Source organism: Leptonychotes weddellii, chromosome X (genome assembly GCF_054177405.1).
Source record: "Leptonychotes weddellii isolate Sample4059 chromosome X, ASM5417740v2, whole genome shotgun sequence".
In the NCBI taxonomy this organism is placed as follows: domain Eukaryota; kingdom Metazoa; phylum Chordata; class Mammalia; order Carnivora; family Phocidae; genus Leptonychotes; species Leptonychotes weddellii.
In genome coordinates, this window is record NC_138385.1 from 27,829,943 (window position 1) to 27,852,279 (window position 22,337).

Consider the following 22,337-nt stretch of genomic DNA (forward strand, 5'->3'; position numbering starts at 1 on the left):
TTTTATTATTTATTTTCTTCCACTTGCTTAAGGCTTAAATTGCTTTTTCACCTCTAGTTTCTTAAGGTATATGCTTAGGTTTTAGATTTTTTTTGTAATATATGCACTTAATGCTATAAATCTCCCCCTAAGCACTACTTTTGTTGCATCCCACAAATGTATACGGATTTTTTTCAGTTCAAGTATTTTTATTTTGTTCAAATATTATAAATTTCCTTTGAGACTTGTTTAACCCATTTGTTGTTTAAAAGTATATGGTTTAATATTCAAATACTTGAGTATCCAACTATGTTTTCCATTATTGATTTCTAGTTTAATTTCATTGTGGTATGAGATCGTACTTTTTATAATGTATTTTCTTTTTAAAAAATATTTATTTATTTGAGAGAAAGAGAGAGCACGAGCAGGAGGGGCAGAGGGAGAGAGAAACTCAAGCAGACTCCACACTGAGCCGGGAGCCCAGCACGGGGCTCGATCTCATGACCCTGAGATTACGACCTGAGCTGAAACCAAGAGTTGGATACTTAAATGACTGTACCACCCGGGCGCCCCTATAATCTATTTTCTTTTACGTTTATTAAGTGTATTTTATGGCATAGATGTGGTCTGTCTTCTGAATGTTCTATGTGAACTTGAAAAGAATGTATATTTTGCTGTTGTTGGAGTATTCCATAAATTGGAATTATATCAATTTGATTGATGGTGCTATTCAGATGAACTATATACCTCTTGGTTTTTCAGCCTGCTTGATCTATTAATAACTGATAGAAGGTATTAAAATCTCCAACTATAATGATGGTTTTCCCTATTTGTCCTTTTGGTACTATCAGTTTGCTTTGCATATTTTGATGCCTAGTGTTTAAGTGCACACACACTTAGGATTCTTAGGTCTTTTTGGAGAACTGACTCCTTTATCATTATGTAGTGTCCTTCTTTACCCTTAGTATTTTTTCTTGTTTCTGAAGTCTTTGTCTTTATTAATTAGCTACGCTTGCTTTCTTTTGATTGGTGTTAGCATAATATATCTTTCTCCATCCCTTTATGTTCTATCTATATGTCTTTATATTTGAAATGCATTTCTTGTGGGAAACAGATAGTTGAGTGATTTTTTTTATTCACTCTGACAATCTTATCTTTCATTGGTGTGTTAGGATCACAAATATTTAAAGTAGTTATTGATATATTTGAATTAATATTATCTATGTCTGTAACTGGTTTCTATTTATTACCAGAGACTTATTTTTCAACATTTTCTGGTTTTAACTGAGCACTTTATATTATTACATTTTATATCCTCTCTTAGTGTGTCAGTTATAATTCTCTGCCAATATTTTAGTGATTGCAATATACAATTTAAACTAACCCTAAGTCTACTTTAAAATGCATGATGCCATTTCTTATGTAGTGCAGATATTTTATAACAAAGTGTTCCCTATTCCTACCTCCTGGCTCATATGATATTGCTGCCATTCATTTCATTTATTCATAGGCTATAATCACCCAATAAATGGTGACTATTATTATTTTAAGCAAACAGTTATCTTTTAGAAAACCAAGAGTATGGGTCCCACCTAGAAGCAGCTTCTCGGCTCCTTCTGGAACCTCTGTCAGGTTTAGCCTACTCGCCTCCACTCCAGCCTCCACTCCGGCCTCCAACATGTCCATCAGGGTGACCCAGAAGTCCTACAAGATGTCCACCTCCGGCCCCCGGGCCTTCAGCAGCCGCTCCTACAGGAGCGGGCCTGGCTCCCGCATCAGCTCCTCTGCCTTCTCCCGGGTGGGTGGCAGCAGCAGCAGCTTCCGGGGTGGCCTGAGCAGCAGCATGAGTGTGGTCGGGGGCCACGGTGGTGGCACTGGGGGCTTGGGGGGCATCACGGCTGTCTCAGTGAACCAGAGCCTGCTGAGCCCCCTTAAGCTGGAGGTGGACCCCAACATCCAAGCTGTGCGCACCCAAGAGAAGGAGCAGATCAAGACCCTCAACAACAAATTTGCCTCCTTCATTGACAAGGTGAGGCACCTGGAGCAGCAGAACAAAATTCTGGAGACCAAGTGGAGCCTCCTACAGCAGCAGAAAACCACTCGGAGCAACACAGACAACATGTTCGAGAGCTACATCAGCAACCTCCAGCGGCAGCTGGACACCCTGGGCCAGGAGAAGCTGAAGCTGGAGGTGGAGCTTGGCAACATGCAGGGGCTGGTGGAGGACTTCAAGAATAAATATGAGGAGGAGATCAAAGAGCGTGCAGACATGGAGAATAAATTTGTCCTCATCAAGAAGGATGTGAGCAAGGTAGAGCTGGAGTCCCGCCTGGAAGGGCTGACCGACGAGATCAGCTTCTTAAGGCAGCTGTATGAAGAGGAGATCCGTGAGCTGCAGTCCCAGATCTCGGACACGTCGGTGGTGCTGTCCATGGACAACAGCTGCTTCCTGGACCTGGACAGCATCATCACGGAGGTCAAGGCCCAGTACGAGGACATCGCCAATCGCAGCCGGGCTGAGGCCGAGACCATGTACCAGATCAAGTACGAGGAGCTGCAGACACTGGCTGGGAAGCACGGGGATGACCTCCGTCGCACGAAGATGGAGATTTCTGAGATGAACCGGAGCATCAGCCGACTCCAGGCTGAGATCGAGGCCCTCAAAAACCAGAGGGCTGCCCTGGAGGCGGCGATTGCTGATGCTGAGCAGCGCGGGGAGTTGGCCATTAAGGACGTCAATGCCAAGGTGGCTGAGCTGGAGGCCGCCCTGCAGCGAGCCAAGCAGAACATGGCCCGGTGGCTGCGCGAGTACCAGGAGCTCATGAACGTCAAGCTGGCCCTGGACATCGAGATTGCCACCTACCGCAAGCTGCTGGACGGCGAGGAGAGCCGGCTGGAGTCTGGGATGCAGAACATGAGTATCCATACTAAGACCACGAGTGGCTGCTCAGGTGGCCTGAGCTCGGCCTATGGAGGCCTCACAAGCCCCGGCCTCAAATATGGCCTGAGCTCCTTCCAGTCCAGCTTTGGCCCTGCTGGTTCCTTCAGCCGCAGCGGCTCTTCCAAGGCTGTGGTCGTGAAGAAGATCGAGACCCGTGACGGGAAGCTGGTGTCGGAGTCGTCTGATGTCCTATCCAAGTGAACAACCATGGTGGTCCCTCCCAGCCTCCCTACTCTTGTGGCTGCCATAGAGCCTTTGGGGGGAAAGGAGCTGTGCCGAGGAGTGTCGGGAACGGGAGAGCCACCTAAGACTCAGCCCCAGTCCTCAGCCTATCCTTGGGGGGAGTCTTCTGCCCTGGGTACCCCCTCTTGTCCATGCCCCCAACTAAAAGCCGATTCAAGTGTCTTTTCCCAAATAAAGCCTCAGCCGACTCTGCCAAAAAAAAAAAAAAAAGAAAGAAAACCAAGAGTATGGAAAGGACTAAATTTTATTTTGCCTCTATTTATTCCTTATCTGATGCTCTTCCTTTGTTTTATGTAGATCTTCCTTTCTTTCAGGTAGACCTAAAATATTTCCTTTCTCCCTGAAGATTTCCTTTAAACATTTCTTGGAGGACCAGTCTACTGGAGATAAATTCTGTTGTTGTTTTTGTTTTTGTTTTTTTAAGGTGGGGTCTGCAAAAGGCTTTACTTTGCCTTCATATTTAAGGGTAATTTCACTAGATATAGGATTCTGGGGATTTTTTTCTTTTAACATTTTAAATATCTCATGCTACTCTCTTCTTGTTTGCACATTTTTTTCCTTCTATAGATAAGGTATCCTAATTCTTGCTTTTAAAAATATATTCCTTTGTCTTTATTTTTCTGTCCTTTGAATAAAATACTCCTAGGTGTGGTGTTTTGGTATTTATTCTATTTGGCATTTTCTGAACTTCCTGGATCTATGACTTAGTGACTATCATTTTAGAAATTCCTCAGATGCTATTACTTCAAATATTTCTTTTCTATTTTTATTTTCTTCTTCTTCTGGTATTTCAGTTATTTCCTTTGAAATTTTTGGATGTTCCAGTGTTTTTTTCCTTTTTTCCTTTACATTTCAACTTGAGAAATTTCTATTGCTCTATCTTCAGGCTCACTAATTCTTTCCTTGTCCATGTCTACTCAATTGATGAGCCCAGCAAAGACATTCTTCATGTGTGTTACAGAGTTTTTAATACATAGCACTGCTTTTTGATTCTTTTTCAGAAATTTTCATCTCTCTACTTATATTACTCATCATTTCTTGAATGTCTGCTTTTTTTCATTAGAACCCTTAGCATATTAATTATAGTCATTTTAAATTCCCTGATAATTCTGAAATCTGTGTCATACCTGAGTCTGATTCTGATGCTTGCTTTGTCTCTTCAGACTCTGTTTTTCCTTCTCTCTTTTCAGCATGTCTGGTACTTTTTGTTGTTGTTGTTAAAAATCAGAAGGGATGCATTGGGTGAGAAGAATTGAGATAAAGAGGTCTTTAGTGTGAGAATTTGTTAATTTTTCCAAGAATTACACTGTTTGTTTTGTGTAGCTCTAGATACTGAAGGCATCAAATTCTTACAGTGTCCTTGTTTTTTCTTCTTGAGTTGGGGTTCTAGAAGTACTCCTTCTCAGAGAGATACTCTGTTTTGTAACTCTTTCAGTAGTAATCCACAGTTAGTATACTACAGTCCTATTGGTGTCATTGTAATGTGTAGGGGAGACAGAACTTTCTATAATTTTCTGATTAAATATTAGTTGTTCAGTAGGTTTATGCCTTTGGTCTATGATCTTCACAAGTGTTTCTTCTTGTAAAGCTCTCCCACCTTTTCTTTGGTGAAACTAGAAGGCTAGAGGGGGCTGCAGTGGGAGAAATGCCATCCCTTCAGGTGGAAAAAGGCTCCAGAAAGGTCTTTCCCCTGGAGAGCTGGCCTTTCTTTCTTATGGAGAATGCTCTGGGTGTATATCAGAATGGTTACGTTCCCCTACTTCTACCAGAGACATGAAAGGATTTTTCTTGGCTCTTTAATAGAGAAACTGATAGAATTCTTGAAGGTTAAACTCAGAAGTGTGAGGGCCCTCCTAAGTCTATGGCCCTCAGTTTTTCTTCCTTTCACATTCATCCACATTCAGCCTCTAACAATCTATCAGAATTACCATTTAAGCATTCTTGCCAGTTTATGGCTCCAGCAGTTTCTGCTTCAAGAAAGCAGATGTCATTGATGGTTTTCCTGATTGCCTGTCTTCCATTATTCATGGGGTGGTATTCCTGCAAACCAAGGTTTTTGATGGGCTTCTTTGATTTTCAGTTTGTTCAGCTTTTCTCTTGTAAGGATGGGAGGAGTGACTTGCAAGCTCTTAGCATGTCAGAGCTCCCTCCATAGTGGATTGTGGTACTTTGGGCCAGGTTGCTGATAAAGTAGTAAGAGTATGTCTCATAAACCAAATAGAAACTTTTAACGTGTGCTTATAACAATTATTTGTGGTTTTTTTCTTTATAGTTGAATAAGTATGATTCACGTTTTTCCAGCTTGTGGACATGTCTGAAAGGATTTTATCAGAGTTCTGTCAATATTTAATAATTTTGTTACTTAGGGAAAAAGTATAAGAGTGTTCTCTTTATTAAGTCCCCAAAACAGGGTGCTGTGGGATAGCTATTATGTCCATTATATTTGAGGAAATAAAATTTTGATGAAACTTATTCCTGACATGAGTCTTATTTCTTAGTGGTACTGATCTGTTTGTTTCAATGAATGTCTTTTATGATTTGTCTCTGTCTCAGATATTTAACTCCAAGTCTAGTTTACTGAGAATGGACTTAGATTTAGTCACAGAATATTAGAGTTAAAAGAAATCTAAGTGACTGTCTAAAGGAGTGATGTGATTTACCCAGAGCCACAAACCAATTTAGAGGTTGTATTGGGTCTGGAGCTGAGGTCTACTGTCACATAGTCCTTAAATAAATAAATAAATAAATAAATTGGTTTTATTTAGCAAACATTTATTGATGCAAGGATTTACATTATGCAAAGTTACTTAAGAATTAGTTCTTACCATCCAGGAGTTTTCAACCTAGTTAGGAAGATAAGACAAGTATACAAGTACTTACTCTACATTGTAGAAAAGATTAAGTGCTAGGGGAAGGGAGATTCTGAGTTGGGACACAGTATATCTAGGGGGGAAATCGGTGATGTCAAGTTCAGTGCCCTTTTTAATCTGTCTTTTACCAAAAATATTGTCTGAAAAGAATTCTTTTGTGCTTTGCTGAATGTTCAGACTCTAAGATTTTTTTCTTCTATTTAATAAAATAAGTATAAAATATTGATTAGGAATTTGAACCCAAATAAGACAGACCTATGTTCAAAACCTAGCTTTGTGATATGTTAGCTATTTGACTAAGGACAAGTTCAATTTGATTTAATTCAACAAATATTTGTCAACCCACCTTCTATGTGCCAGGCACAGCTGTCTAAACACTCAGAAATACCTCAGTGGAAAAAAAAGTTGAAAAATATGTTTGCCTTATAAAGTTTACATTCTAATGGATGCATGTTTTAATAAAATAATTGCATACAATTTATTGCGTGTAATTTAACTGTGCATAGATCTTCAAGAAACTTAGCGATAGAACTTTTCTGAGCCTCATTTTCCTCATTTATAAAATGAGGTGTTACTGCTGCTTACCTCATAGGCTTGTTAGTAGAATTAAATGATTTGATATGTAATGCTCTTAGTGGAGTGCCTGGTATATAGGCCAGCTGCAATAAATGTGAACTGTTGTCATTGTTAAGGACATAATGATTCTTATAAACTGGATTATATCCTCCCAATTCACATGTTGAAGCCCTAACTGCCAATGTGACTGTCAGTATCTCCTATTTGGAGGTAGGGCCTTTAGGAGATAGGGCCTTTAAGGAGGTAATGAAGGTTCAATAAAGTCATAAGGGTGGCGCCCTAATCCTAGAAGACTGAAATCCTTATAAGAAGCAGAGGAGGCGCCGGAACTCTCTCTGCACTGGCACAGATAAAGAAAATACCATATAAGGACACAACGAAAAAGTGCTGTCTGCAAGCTAAGGAGAGAGGTCTCAACAGAAACCAACCCTGCTGACGTCTTGCTCTTGGGCTTCCAACCTCCAGAACTGAGAGAAGATAAATTTCTGTTTTTCAAGCCACAGAGCCCATGGTGTTTTGTTATTGCAGCCCAAGCAGGGTAAAATGGTGACTTAGTTGGGCATGTGATTTGCTGCTCTTGTTTAAATAAATAATGTCCTTAGTTTGTGATTTGTTTAGTTCTTTCCTGGACTAAGCCAAGTGCCACCTATTAGTATAAAAAATAAAAGCATGATACTTTTTAACAAAAAGAATTGCTCCTGTGCCCATTATGAACAAATATTACAAATATTACGAGATGGGGTTTAGTGATGCTAGGCTAATGACATTATACCCCACTATGGGAAAACTTAAGGAACAGCTATGAAGCAAGACGGGGTCACAGTATACAAATGCCATTCAAAGATGCAAACTTGCCCATTCCGAGGTTGCCATTTTGTTTCATGATTTTGGACTGACTCGTTATTTGAATTTGTTAATAGTTTTGAGGTATAAATGACATAACCTAAACTGCATATAATTTGTTGTGCATTTTTAATAACACTTGACATACAAAAACACCTGTAAAACCATCACCATAATTGAGGTAGTGAGATATTCATTACCCCCCAAAGTTTTCTCATCTATCTTCATACTCCCTTTTGCTCCTCCTGAACCTCTCCACCCCATCCAAGGCAACCATTGATCTGCTTTCTGTTATATAGATTATTTTGCACTATATTGAGTTTTATGTAAATGTAATCAAACAGTATGGACTCTTGCATGTGGCTTTGTTCATTGAGCACAATCATTTTGAGATTCATCCATATTGTGTGTATCAGTGATTCATTCCTTTTTGTTGTGGTGTTATATATAGTCTATTGTATAAATATACCAAGTTTATCCATTCATCTGTTGAAGAACATAATGGTTGTTCACAGTTTTTGGTGATTATGAATAAAACTTCTTTGAACCCCCATGAAAAATATTTGCATGAAGATAGGATTTTGTTTCTTTTGAGTAAATACCTAGGAATGGAATGACTGGATTGTAAGGTAGGTATATGTTTAACTGTTTATAAAGTTGCCAAACTGTTCTCCAAAGTTGTACCTTTTTACATTCCCACTACCAATGTATGAGAGTTAGTTTTCCACATCTTCTACAAAACTTGGTATGGACAGACATCTTAAATTTAACCATCGACTAGATGTACAGTGGTATCTCATGGTGGTTTTAATTTGCTTTTCCCTAATGACTATAAAGCTAGTGTCTTTTCATGGCTTATTAGCCATCTATATGTCTTCTTTAGTGAAGTGACTGTTGAAATCTTTTGCCCATTTTTAAATTGGGTTATTTGTGTTCATATTACTGAGTTTTGAGAGTTCGTCATATATCCTGGAGATCTCTTTTATATGATGTATGATTTGCAAATATTTTCTCCCAGGCTTCAGCTAGTCTTTTCATCTTTAGCATTGTTGAAGAGTGGGTATTTTGATGAAGTCCAGTTAATCAATTCGTTTATGGATTATGCTTTTGGATCTGTATCTAAGAAAACTTTGCTTCATCCAAAGTCACAAAAAAGTCCCTGCTAGGTCGCATGTTGTCTTCTGGAATTTTTATAGTTTGGGGTTGTAAATTGCTCTCTGACCATTTTGAGTTAATTTTAATATATGATCTGGATCAAAATTTATATTTTTACATATGAATATCCTGGGTTTTTTGTATCATTTATTAAAAAGACTGTCCTATCTCCATGGAATTATCTTTGATGCATAGGTTTGTAAGGTAGCCTTCAAATTTTCTTTTCTTTTTTTTTAAGGATTTATTTATTTATTTGACAGAGACAGAGAGAGAGAGCGTGAGGCGGGAGGAGGGGCAGAAGGAGAATATCTTCAAGCAGACTCCCCTCTGAACATGGAGCCCGATGCGGGGTTAGATCTCAAGACCCATGAGATCATGATCTGAGCCAAAACCAAGAGCTGTACACTTCACCCACTGAGCCATTCAGATACACCCATCCTTCAAATGTTCTAAGCTCACTTATTAGTTCTACAAGTTTTTTGTAGATTTTATTGAATTTTCTACATAGACATGCCATTTTATTTCTTCTTCCTTCCCAATCTGGATGCTTTTTATTTCTTTTTTGTCTAGTTGCACTGACCAGAACCTCTGATACAATGTTGAATTGAATGAGAGTGGACATCTCTACCTTGCTTCTAATCTTAAGAGGAAAGCACTCAGTTTTTCACCATTAAGTATGATGATAATTGTAGGTTTTTGTAGATGCTTTTTATCAAGTTGAGAAAGTTCCCTTCTATTCCTAGTTTGCTAAGAGTTTTTTTTTTTCCACCTCTATTGAGATATACACTAACCATCCCAGTCCATGGAGAATACATTCCAAGACCCCCAGTAGATGCCTGAAACTGTGAAGAGTACCAAACCGTACACGTGCTATATTTTTTCCTACACATATATACCTATGATAAAGTGTGATTTATGAATTAGGCACAGTAAGAGATTAACATCAATAACTAATCATAAAATGGAACAACTATAACAACATACCATCATAAAAGTTATGCGACCATGGTCTCTTTCTCTCTCTCTCAAAAATATCTTATTGTACTGTACTCACCCTGCTTCTTATGATGGGAGATGATAAGATTCCTATCTGGTGAGATGAAGTGAGGGGAATGACATAGGCCTTGTGACATAGCTTTAAGCTACTAATGACCTTCTGAAGATACATCAGCAAGAGGATCATCTACTTTCAGACTATGGTTGACCACATGTAACTGAAACTGCAGAAATTGAAACCCTGGATAAGGGGGACTACTGTAATTGACACATAACATTGTGTAGGTTTAAAGTATACAATGTGCTGATTTGATACACATATATTGCAAAATGATTACCGCCATAGCATTAGCTAACACCTGCATCATGTCACATAATTACCATTGCATTTCTGTGATGAGAACATTTAAGATCTATTCTCTTGGCACCTTTCAAGTATGTAATACAGTATTATTAACTATAATCATTATATAGTAGATCCACAGAACTTATTACTCCTACTGGCTGGACGTTTGTCCTCTTTGACCAGCATCTCCCTTTTTCCCCCACCCCCTAGCCCCTGGTAACCACCATTCTGGTCTCTCTCTCTATGAGTCTGGCTTTTTTAGGTTCCACATGTAAGTGATGTCATACAGTATTTATCTTTCTCTGTCCGAGTTATTTTAACTTGGAGAGTTTGTTTTTAAATACAAATGGATGCTTGATTTTGTCAAATTCTTTTTCTATGTCTATTGAGATGATCATGTGATTTCACTTTTTGGTTTGTTAATACAGTGAATTACACTGATTGATTTTTAAATATTATACCAAACCTGCATTCCTGGGATAAACTCCCAGGTTTATGATCATGATCTATTATCTTTTTATATATTGTTGGATTAAGTTTGCTGAATAAATAAATAAATAAATCCTTATCTTTCAAACTTATTATCTTTTTCTATACATCTTTTGTTTTTGCATCAATATTTGTGAGGTATATTGGCCTGTAGTTTTCTTATCTTGTATTTGTCTGTTTCTGCTATTAGGATAATGTGGCTTCATCAAATGAGTGAGAAATATCCCTCTTCTTCAATGTTTTGGAGGAGTATGTGTATGTGTAAGTGTAGAAATCACATTATTTTTTCCATAAGTGTTTGGTACAATTCACCAGTAAAGCTATATAGGCCTTGAGATTTTTTTTGTGGAAAGATTTTTAACTAAAAATTCGTTACCTTTAATAGATAGGTTGTCATTTCTTTTTGACTGAACTTTGATAGTTTATGGCTTTCAAGGGATTTTTCCATTTCATCTAAGTTGTTGAATTTGTAGGTATAAATTTGTTGATAATGTTCATTTATTATCATTTTTAAAAGAGTATGTAGTGATGGTACATACCTCTCTCATTCCTGATATTGGTAAATTGTGTCTTCTTTCTTTTTCTTCCTGACCTGTCTGGTTAGAGGTTTATAAATTGTATTTATCCTCTCAAAGGGCCAGTTTTTGGTTTCTTTTATTTTTCTGTTTTTTTTATTTTATTGAATTCTCCTTTTAACTTTATTATTTCCATTGTCTGCTTACTTTGGATATAATTTACTCTTTCTTTTACAGGTTTTTAATGTGGAAGAACATTTTTCTTCTCTAATATAGGCATTTAGTGCTAGAAAATTCTCACTAATACTGCTTTAATGGCATCCCAGAAACTTTCTGGATGCTTTATTTTTTTTCTTTTTATCCTTGGTTTACAGCAACTTGAATATGATGTGAGTTGGTATAGAGTTCTTCATGTTCCTAAACATGATGTTTGCTGAGCTTCTCCAGATTGAACATTTTCATATACCTGGGGAAATTAAGCACCATTATTTATTCAAATATATTTTGTATCACCACTATCTCCATTAAGGAGTCTAATTACATGTATATTAGGTTACTTGAAATAGTCCCACAGATCACAGATGCTCTTTTTTGTTTGTATGGTTTATTATTTTCCATTCTTCTACTTTCAACCTACCTAAATTGTTATATTTGAAGGTAATTTCTTGTAGATTGCACCTAGTTGGATCTTTGTTTTTTTAAATTGAAGTATAGTTGACACACAATGTTACATTAGTTTCAGGTGTACAATATAGTGATTCAATGTGAATGTTCTTTTAATTTCACCAAATTATTTTTTGTCTGTGTTTAATTTCGGATAGTTTCTATTGTTATATCTTTATAACATAACCTTATCTTCTGCAATGTCTAATTTATTGTCAATCTCATTCAGTGTATTTTTTATCTTATATATTTTAGTTTTCATCTCCAGGTATTTCATGTGAATCTTAACTTTTGGAGCATATGCAATATAGCTACAATAACTTTCCATGTTTTGTCCACTAACTACAACATTTGGGTCAGTTTTAATCAATTGATTACCTTCCTTATTATGGTGTTTTCCCATTTCTGTGCTGGTCTCATAGTCCTTAATTAGATGTCAGACATCAGAATTTTTACTTTGTTGGGAACTGGATATTTTTACATTCCTGTAAATATTCTTGAGTTTTATCTTGGGATGCAATTAAAATACTCAGAATCAGTTTGATCATTTTGAGTCTTTCTTTTATAATATGTTAGGAAGGACCACAATAGTGTCCTAGGGCTAATTATTCCTGTTTACTGAGGCAAGACCTTCTTAAACACTACACTCACTGCCACATGAATTATATGTTTTTCCAGTCTGGCTGATGAAAATAGGCATTGTTACTGGTCCCATATGAACATGGGCCACTCGTCTCTAATGTTTTTGGATTATATTCCCCACCTGCCCCCACCTCATGTAATTTCCTCGTACATATGCGTTTATCAGTTCTCAACCAAATACTATAGGGGCATCCCCTGAAGATCTCTAGGGTTCTCGGTCTGTGCAGCTGTCTCCTGTGTGGTATTCTCTTCTGTGAACTCTAGTTACCTTGTTCTCCCTGGACTTTCAGCTCCATTTCCTTACCTCAGAGATACCAAAAGTTCCCCACCTGGATTATCCTACCCTGCTTAAAAGCTTGGAAACTCAAATAGATAAATTCTCAACAAGATCCTAGCAAATTGAATCCAACAGTACATTAAAAGAATTATTCACCACGATCAAGTGAGATTTATTCCTGGGCTGCAGGGGTGGTGCAATATTCACGAATCAATTGATGTGATATGCCACATTAATAAAAGAAAGGATAAGAACCATACGAGCCTCTCAATAGATGCAGAAAAAGCATTTGACAAAATATAGCATCCATTCTTGATAAAAACCCTCCACAAAGTAGGTGTAGATGGAACATACCTCAACATCATAAAAGCCATATAGTCAACACCCACAGCTGGAAGTCTTAGCCTCAGCAATCAGACACCAAAAAGAAATAAAAGGCATCCAAATCAGCAAGGAAGAAGTCAAATTTTCACTATTTACAGATGACAGGATAGTATATGTGGAAAACCCAAAAGACACTCCACCAAAAAATTGCTAGAACTAATACACAAATTCAGCAAAGTCGCAGGATATAAAATCACTGTATAGAAATCTGTTGCGTTTCTATACACCAATAATGAAGCAGAAGAAAAAGAAATCAAGGAATCTATCCCATTTACAACTGCACCAAAAACAATAAGATACCAAGGAATAAACCTAACCAAAGAGGTAAAAAAATCTGTGCTCTGAAAACTATAGAACACTGGGGAAAGAAATTGAAGAGGACACAAAGAAATGGGAAAAAATTCCATGTTCATGGATTGGAAGAACAAACATTGTTAAAATGTCTATATTACCCAAAACAATCTACCCATTTAATGCAATCCTTATCAAAATACCACCAGCATTTTTCACAGAGTTAGTACAAGCATCCTAAAATTTGTATGGAACCGCCAAAGACCCCAAATAGCCAAAGCAATCCTGAAAAAGAAAAGCGAAGTTGGAAGCATTACAATTCTGGACTTCAAGTTCTATTACAAAGCTGTCATCATCAAGACAGTATGGTACTGGCACAAAAACAGACACACAGATCAATGGAACAGAATAGAGAGCCCGGAAATGGACTCACAACTCTATGGTCAGCTAATTTCGACAAAGCAGGAAAGAATATCCAATGGAAAAAAGACAAGTCTCTTCAACAAATGGTGTTGGGAAAACTGGACAGCAAATAAACAGTTAAGAACATGAACTCTGAAGTCACCAGCACATCTGGTGAACCTTGGGCCTTACTGTGCTGGGACATACCCTTTAGGTCATGATATAGAGGTGACATGGAAACACGTGTTGTCAACTGGACAATAAATCCAGCGCTGAAAGGGAGAAAGGGTTTAACACAGTTTCTTCTCCTCTGGCTGGGACAAAGGCCAAGAGTATTACTCTAGGGAAAGGCCTTCCACACAGAACAAGTGGAGTGGGGGATAAGTAACCACTCACCTCCAAAAAATCATTCAACTCTTGGAATAAACAGGTAAGAATTGCCTAGTGTTCAAGTTGAATTATAAATCTCATTTCTTAAGAGTTCCATGTTCAAGAAGAAGATGTAATGGTATGAACTATCCTTAAACCATACATACACCAACCAGAATATTTGAAGAAATTAAAAGTATGATTTTCTGTGTAAGATGTACCCTCAGATAATAGGGCTTTGACTATGATAGCACAGCCTTCATTGTGGTCTTTTTTATGGGTAAAATTCTATGCCACATAATTGAGCTTCCCAAAATCAAACTATGAGAAAAAGAATTAGGGTATTGAGACAGATGCTCTTCTGTGATTTATAAGAAATACCATTTCTTAATAAGACATTGATTAGTGATCACTCTGCAGAAAACATCCTGTGTAGTGAAGCATGTAATAAACTGTCAGGAAAAAAATTGAACCAGCAACTAACCTTTTGAAAATTTCCCTTAAATTTATTTGATCTTTTTCATAAAAAAGAAGGTGAAAAGACTTATTTCTTTCCATTTTATTCTTGGTTTGGATGCAGGCAAAATATAAGCAGGAATTGTAAATAAGAATGTTATATCTAGCATGCATAAATGTGCATCACCTATGGTTGAGCGATTAGAATTGTCTTGCTGTTCTCTTTTCAGTTTATTTTATTAGAGGGATAAAACTTTTCACTTTATTGGTCTTAAATACAGGAATTAATATATCAATAGTCAGAAAAATCTTTATCCCCCCAAAATAAGATTAACAGCATTTTCATAATTAGACCAAACTAAGCTACCATGCCAGGTCTTTCAACATATTTTATCTTCTTCAGTCTTGGTTTCCATTTAACTTGGCAAATAAACATCAACCTCTTCCTTTAGAGTACAGTGCAATAAAACTCTTAAGCATCATAAATGGATTAAATTCCAGCTCTATGGCACACCTTTTAATGTAGAAGATAGAGCTTCTCCCCCAAAGATTTTCCAGTCCAGTGAAAACACAAAACCATCAAATGCCCTGCAGACCCTCTGGAGGTCTGAGAAAGGAGTGTTAAGTACAGGTTCGAATGAATAGAAAGGCTCTGTGAAGGAAGTGTCCTTAAGGAACAGGTGGGAATTAGGTAAATAAGGGATAGAACAGAGGTCATTCCTAGATGTGGGAACAACATGGAACTAAAAATGAGATTGGTGTGAAAGAAGAACAATTCATGCTGAAATCTCATGATAAGGAATTAGTGGAAATAGGAGTGGGGATAGAAGGTAGATCCCAAACATGGAAATCATGCAAAACTATTCCAGATGGATGCACTGACAAGTGCATCATTAATGAATTCTGAGCAGAAGAACAATGTGCTCAAATTTGCGTCGTAGGAAATTAGAGGTTATATGAGGAAAGACAAGATACAAGATAATGTAACAGGCTGCTACAGTCATCTAGGTTTAAAATAGAGAGGAAAGGGGCGCCTGGGTGGCTCAGTTTGGTTAAGCAACTGCCTTCGGCTCAGGTCATGATCCCAGGGTCCTGGGATCGAGCCCCACGTCGGGCTCCCCGCTCAGCGGAAAGCCTGCTTCTCCCTCTCCCTCTGCATGCCGCTCTGCCTACTTGTGCTCTCTCTCTGTGTGTCAAATAAATTAAAAAAAAAAAAATCTAAAAAAAAAAATAAAATAGGAAAAATGGAGAGCATTGCACAGGAAAAGAAACAAATCCGTAATTGTACCAGGAGATTTTAGCACAGATTTTCCCCAAAATTGATAGATCACACAGACAAAACACAAATAAGGATATGAAAGACACGAAAAACACAATTAAAAAGCTCTATCTGGAGAATATACATCTGTACCCATCAGTTAGTTGATACACAGTCATATAACACAGGTATTGACCATGTTTAGGTTACAAAACATGTCTAAAAATAAGATATATAGCCCACTTTTGCTGATGACTATGTGATAAAATCAACAAAAAGAGAGTGACCTCCATATATTTAGAAAATGAAAAACAAAAAAAAATTCTGTGTAAGTTATAGCCCAAAGAAGTCATAATAGAAATTAAGAAACGTTTGCAACTGAACAATAATAAAAACATGACCTTTCAGATTAAGGATGAAGCTGAAATGGTACATAAAATAAAAATGTATATTCTTAAAATCTTCTCTTCCAAAATAGAATTTTAAGGATAAAAATTGCCTTTGTAGCCAAATTAAGAGGGTAAAAAAGGTACAACAGAGCCAACTCAAAGAACTGGAAAAAGGAAATAATAAATACATAATAGATAGAAGAAAATCAATCTCATGCAAAAATGGTAACAGGAAGAGAAAACCGACAAAATCAAACGCTGGTTCTCTGAAAGGTCTAATAAAAGAGAGAAATCTCTGGCAAGATTCAAACTCTCTAGGATAAATTCCATGAACGCAGAGATTACATTTGCATTTTCGATGTTGTTTATCATTTTTTTCCCACCACTTTACCCCTGGAACCTAGTACAGATCCTGAAACATCTGGTTTGTCGATTAATATTTACTCAAGAGATGTTGGATTTGAGAGGATGAGCTACCATCCAAATGGAACCAGGGCCTCCATCGAAGTCTGGGCCCAGAGGAGTAATGGGGGGAATGAAACAACTTCTCTCTGGACCTTAAAAATACAAATAAAAAATAGATTTGAAATTCGTTCACATTCTTTCTAGCCCTCAGATTCTGAATCTGAATCTGCAATGTAGTTTTCTCAATTAGAAGTCACAGATCTATTGATTTGTTTATCTCTTTGTTGTGTCTCTTTCCCCCACTCAGCTTCCTTGGGTAATCCTGTCTGTTTCACTTCCGATGTCTACCCAAGACCTCAAGCTGCCCTGAGCATTTACCAGCACTTGATAAATGTTTGTTAGCTGACTGAATAAACACTACGATGGAATAGATTTAAGACCACCGAGTTTGAAGAGAGACCTATGGGTCAGGAGCATTGAGATATAGGTGTATGTGGCTTGGGTGAAAAGGGAGAGTTGTAGTTTTAGGAGGCCTCAGAATAGAGGTACCAGCTGAAGCTGTGAGGAAAGGAATCATTAAAGAAAACAAAATTGTGGGGCCTCTCAATTTTTTTTTAATAGCATATAATTTTCTACTTTAAAGGTAATGCAGAGTCATTGTATAGAATTTCAAAAATAGAGAAATGTACGAAGAGGAAAGCCACACTCTTTAAAAATGGGTTTGAAAGTGCCTGTGATTCACTTAAAACTCTAGGGTTTTTTTTGTTGGTTTCTTTTGTTTTTTTTTTAAAGATTTTATTTATTTATTTGACAGAGAGAGAGAGAACAAGTAGGCAGAGAGGCAGGCAGAGGGAGAGGGAGAAGCAGACTCCCAGCTGAGCAGGGAGCCCAATGCGGGGCTTGATCCCAGGACCCTGGGATCATGACCTGAGCCGAAGGCAGCCGCTTAACCGACTGAGCCACCCAGGCGCCGCTAAAACTCTAGTTTTAACAAGATATATCAATTGTCTGTTCCGTGTAAGGTTGTGTGTGGGCTGGTGGCAAAGGACTGTGAGTTATTAAGCAAGCAGGAAACGTGGTCCCTTTAAAGAGTCCGCAATTAAATCAGGGGGGAGGGGGGACAAAACAAGCCCCATGAAATAATCAAGAATAACTCCAAAGCATTACATGCTGAAGAGCATAATCACGCATAAAAATTAAAACTTAACAGAGGTGTAAGTCTGTGATCAGTGTGGGCTGGAGCATGGAGTTAGAGGTTTCACAAAAGAGGTCCATTTTTGCTTAGGCTAGGACGGGATCCCCAGGCAGGTAGGTGGTGAGGGTGACTAGGAGGGTAGGGAAGCAGGGAAATGGAAAGGGAGTGACTGTGCTGTTTGCGAGCTCTCAGGTAACTCAATGGCCTGGTGGCCACAAGACCCAAGACTTAGTCTCATCTGTGTCACTAATCCGATGTGAGTTCCCAGAGAAGTTGCCTCAAGCTCTGTACCTTCATAGGAGTAGAATTTCTTCTAGCTCCCATTGTAAAGGAGATACCCCATCAAATCTGTCATTTCCACTACCACTCGCCCAGCCTGCCTCCTTTGATTTTCACATAAAGGCTGTTGTTAATGGAGAACGCAGGTTGATTTGAGAGGAAGAGCGTTTATCTAGGTAAAACGTGACTTCCCCCAGCTACCATACTTTTTGCAGACTTGAGAATATTTTCCACCGGAGGCAAAGCCAAAGGCAGATTGGCATAACGATTGGTCTAAAAGCTACATCACCTACTCACTGGGCTCTTCAGCCTACACGCAGGATGGGAAGAAGGCTCTGAAACACGAATTTGTGTAATGTGAAACTTTCCCTAAGAAGGACCAAATTGCACAGTTAAGTACTTGTAACCAGGGATATGTTCAATGTTTTATAAGTACAGTGTAATTTTCGGAATCCCCAGGCAATTTCCCTCCTGTGGAGAAATCCTCCTGCCAAAGGCAGATGAAACCCTGCAGTTTTAAAGGCAATGCCTTCCCTTTAGTCCCCCTGACAGTTTTAAAAGTTCTCCTTCTTTCCCTTCCTTCTCTCTCTCTCTCTGTCTCTGTCTCTCGCTCTCACTCTCTTCCTTCTCTTCTTTTTCTTTCTGTTTTTTCTGTCTCTGTCCCTCTCCTTTCCCTTCTCCCTCTCTTCTCTCTCCCTCTTCCTCTGTCTCTGTTTCTCTCTCTCTCTTTATTTCTAAATTCCTCTCATTTTTCATGTGTAAGGCAGCTTCACTCCCTCTCCCCTCCAATTATCCATTACAGTTAAATTTCCCTCCATAACCCTTATTGACAAAGTTTTTTTTTTTTTTTCTGGGAATCTACATTGAGACAGTTGAAGTCTTTCTTGTCAGCTTGAACTCAAGGAAAAGAACCAAAGGTGTGTTCAGGTTGCATAATAAAAAGAATAATGAAAATTCATGTCAACACATCAACGAAAAGCCCATGAAAGTGAGATCACACAGTACATTGTTTTATTAATATACAGTTGAGTAAAAATGTGAAATCTGTCAGCTAGAGCAGCCGAAAATGAGAAGTCTCAGTTAGTATTCAGAAGAACAAGCTCTTCGTTGAATCAATTAATTCTTGCATTTCATTTTGGAAATGCTGGAATTAGATTCTTTCCGGGGTTTTTCATTCTATTCTGCAGATCTGAAACACATCTCTTTTATCCTGACTTTGCTATCATTTAAATGTCATTGATGGATAGCTCTTGAACTCTCATCCTCGTCTCCCCTTCATATAACTTTTTTCTGTCTTCCACAGAGCCCCAAACATGAACCTTCAGCATATATACCAATCAAAATGTATTTTTCCTTTTTTTTTTTTTTAATTTCGAGCTGCCTAGAGATGGTATTACTAATGGTCATGATTTTTATGCTTTCAGGAACAACAAGATTATTCAGGACCAAAAGTAGAGGCATTCATTTCCTTATTTATCTTTGGCTGATTTCAATCAAAAGAATTGTCAAATGTAAGGCTGAAGGAAAATGAATATATTGTAGGTAAGATGTCCTATTACTTTCTCCTGTATCAATAATTTTTAGGGTTTGCAGTTCATAAAAAAACAAACTAAAACAACCAACAAAACAATAATAAATGCCCAACAAATCTCTAGGTACTTGCATGTTTTTCTTTCTTGAGATCTATCCACTCTAAATTTGATTTATCATCATTGGATTCTGTTGAGCTAAATGGGTAGTTCTGATGATTTAGGGAACTTGTTTGTTCCCCTAGTATAGATCAAATAATTGTAGCACATTAATTCATTTATTCATTTTAATCATTTTTAGATGCACTTGTCCACCACGGGCGGGGGGGGGGGCGGATTTTTCCTGCTCTGATTCTGTGCTTAGTAATGTAATCGAAAAAGATAAAAAATCAGAAGGAAGGCCCAGATATGCAGGGTTCCTGAGGAAAAGTGCAAAGGTGTTTTGAACTTTGGCTGCCTCACCTGGAACTGCTCCAGAAGATCTATAATATGCAGTTACTGCCATTATAAATCACAGCCATTAGAAAAGTTCATAGTTTTTAATCATTCATTAAGAAAAAAATAATTACTATACTCATACTATAGGACAAGCTTTGCATTAACTTCTTGATATAAAATACAGGCTTTACCTGCAAAGTATTCATAGGGCCCCTTTTTTTTTTTTTTTTACTTTTTCTTTTATTTTTTTTAAGTCATCTCTACACCCAATGTGGGGCTCGAACTCACAACCCCCGAGATCAAGAGTCGTGTGCTCTACTGACTGAGCCAGCCAAAGCCTCCATAGGACTTTTATTTTTAATCCGTTAGTCATGTTCAAGAGTGTCATAGTCGATGTCCTCAGGCTCAGAATAACAAGGTACAGGTGGATTTCCATTCCATCATATTTTTTCTTGAAAGCTAAACTCTAGGTAGACAGGAATTAGTCTTCCTTCACATAATCGTAATAGATAAGGCTAAACTCATTTGGGCATAATCACTCTCTAGGCGATGCAGAGATACAGTTTTCTCTCCAGAGAAAGCAATTTGTCGAGCATTATTTTATGAGATAAAACTAGAAAAAAGAAAGAAAACGATCCTTTTCATTCTTATTGCCATTGTCTTGTGTCAGGTACTCACTATTCCTCACTAATACTACTTACTCTACTATCTCTTACTGTGTCCTGTCCCCTTAAATACGTCCTCTATACTACCCATAGAGGGATTTGTCCACAAATACAAATCATAGCACTTCATTCCCCCAAGGGAAAAAAGTATAGATTGCTAATCATATCATTCAGATTTGATTCTAAAGACACCAATTTAAATCCCTTTATCCACTAGTCCCAACACATAGATTTTTCAAAAATCTCATCTCCAGCTGGAGCCCTCTGCACACTCAGGCTCCAACCACAATGCCCACAAAATTTAACAAGCAAGCGACATAAGCTCATATCTCCATGTGTTTACTACTCCCACTACCTGAAATACATTTCCCATCTAACAAAATGCATTTTATTCATTGCAGCTCACCTCAATGCCACATTTATTAAACCCACCCTGATTCTCGAGGTTGAGATTAATCTCTCTTTTTTAAGTCCCCCCCACCCCCGAGCACTTTGTTTAAATCCTTGTTATGGCATGTAGATCATTCTAGTAGGTGTGTGTGGAAGCAACGTTCGGTGTCTTCTTGGGTGAGTTTAAGTAGCTTGTGTCTTTCTGAGAATTGGTCCATTTCTTCCAGGCTCTCTAATTTGTTGACATATAGTTGTTCATAGTATGCCCTCAAAATTCTTTTCATTTTTATATTTCCACAAGGTTGGTAGTAATGTCCCTGCCTTCATTTCTGATCTTAGTAGTTTTGAGTCTTCTCTGTTTTTGTGATGACTCTAACTAAAGGTTGAGGTAACATCCTAAATATTTTTTTGCCTTCACGTGTGTATGGTAATTCTGCTTGTGGCCGCAGTACACTTTTTGTAATATCTAAGCTAGCTTCAGCTCAAACACGGCATGTGCACTGTAAAAACTCGACTATCATCCATATATCAAAATACTTGATAAGGAAAAGATTAAGTTTAAAACAAATTCATATTATGATAAGAAATTGCAACACTAAATTTCCCAATGAAAGAACAGATAAACTACTAGTTTTTTTTCCAAAGTCTCTAAACATACCACTTAATTTCTTCACTTTTAAGAAAACTGAGGTATAATTTACATATAACATTAGTTTCAGATGTACAACATGATTTAATATTTGAATAAATTGTGAAATGATCGCCACAGTAAGTCATTAACTTCCATCAGCATACATAATTACAATTTTTTTTCTCGTGATGGTTAAGTTTTAAAATCTATTCTCTTAGCTACCTTCAAATAGGCAATACAGTATTATTACCTATAGTCACCATGTTGTACATTGCATCCCTGTGACTTATTATTTTTAATTGGAATCTTGTACCTTTTGACTCCTTTCACCCATTCTGCCCACTCCCCACCTCTGCAACCCCAAAACTGTTCTTTGTGTTTATGAGCTTGTTTTTTTTTGACTCCACTTGTAAGTGAGATCATATCGTATGTGTATTTATCTGACTTACTTCATCTAGCATACTGCCCTCAAGTTTCATCCATGTTGTCGCTAATGGCAAGATTTCATTCTTTTTATGGCTGACTAATATTCCATTATATATATATATACATATATATATACATATATATATACATATATATACATATATATATACATATATATACACATATATATACATATATATATATACATATATATATATATATATATACATATATATACATATATATATACATATATATATATATATACACACACACACACACACACACACACACA

At 37.5% G+C, this 22,337-nt stretch overlaps 1 pseudogene; it reads left to right on the forward strand.

The window, feature by feature from the left end:
- The first annotated feature begins 1,629 nt into the window (after nt 1–1,629).
- Nucleotides 1,630–3,329, forward strand: LOC102741536 (keratin, type II cytoskeletal 8 pseudogene; annotated as a pseudogene).
- Nucleotides 3,330–22,337: the final 19,008 nt, after the last annotated feature.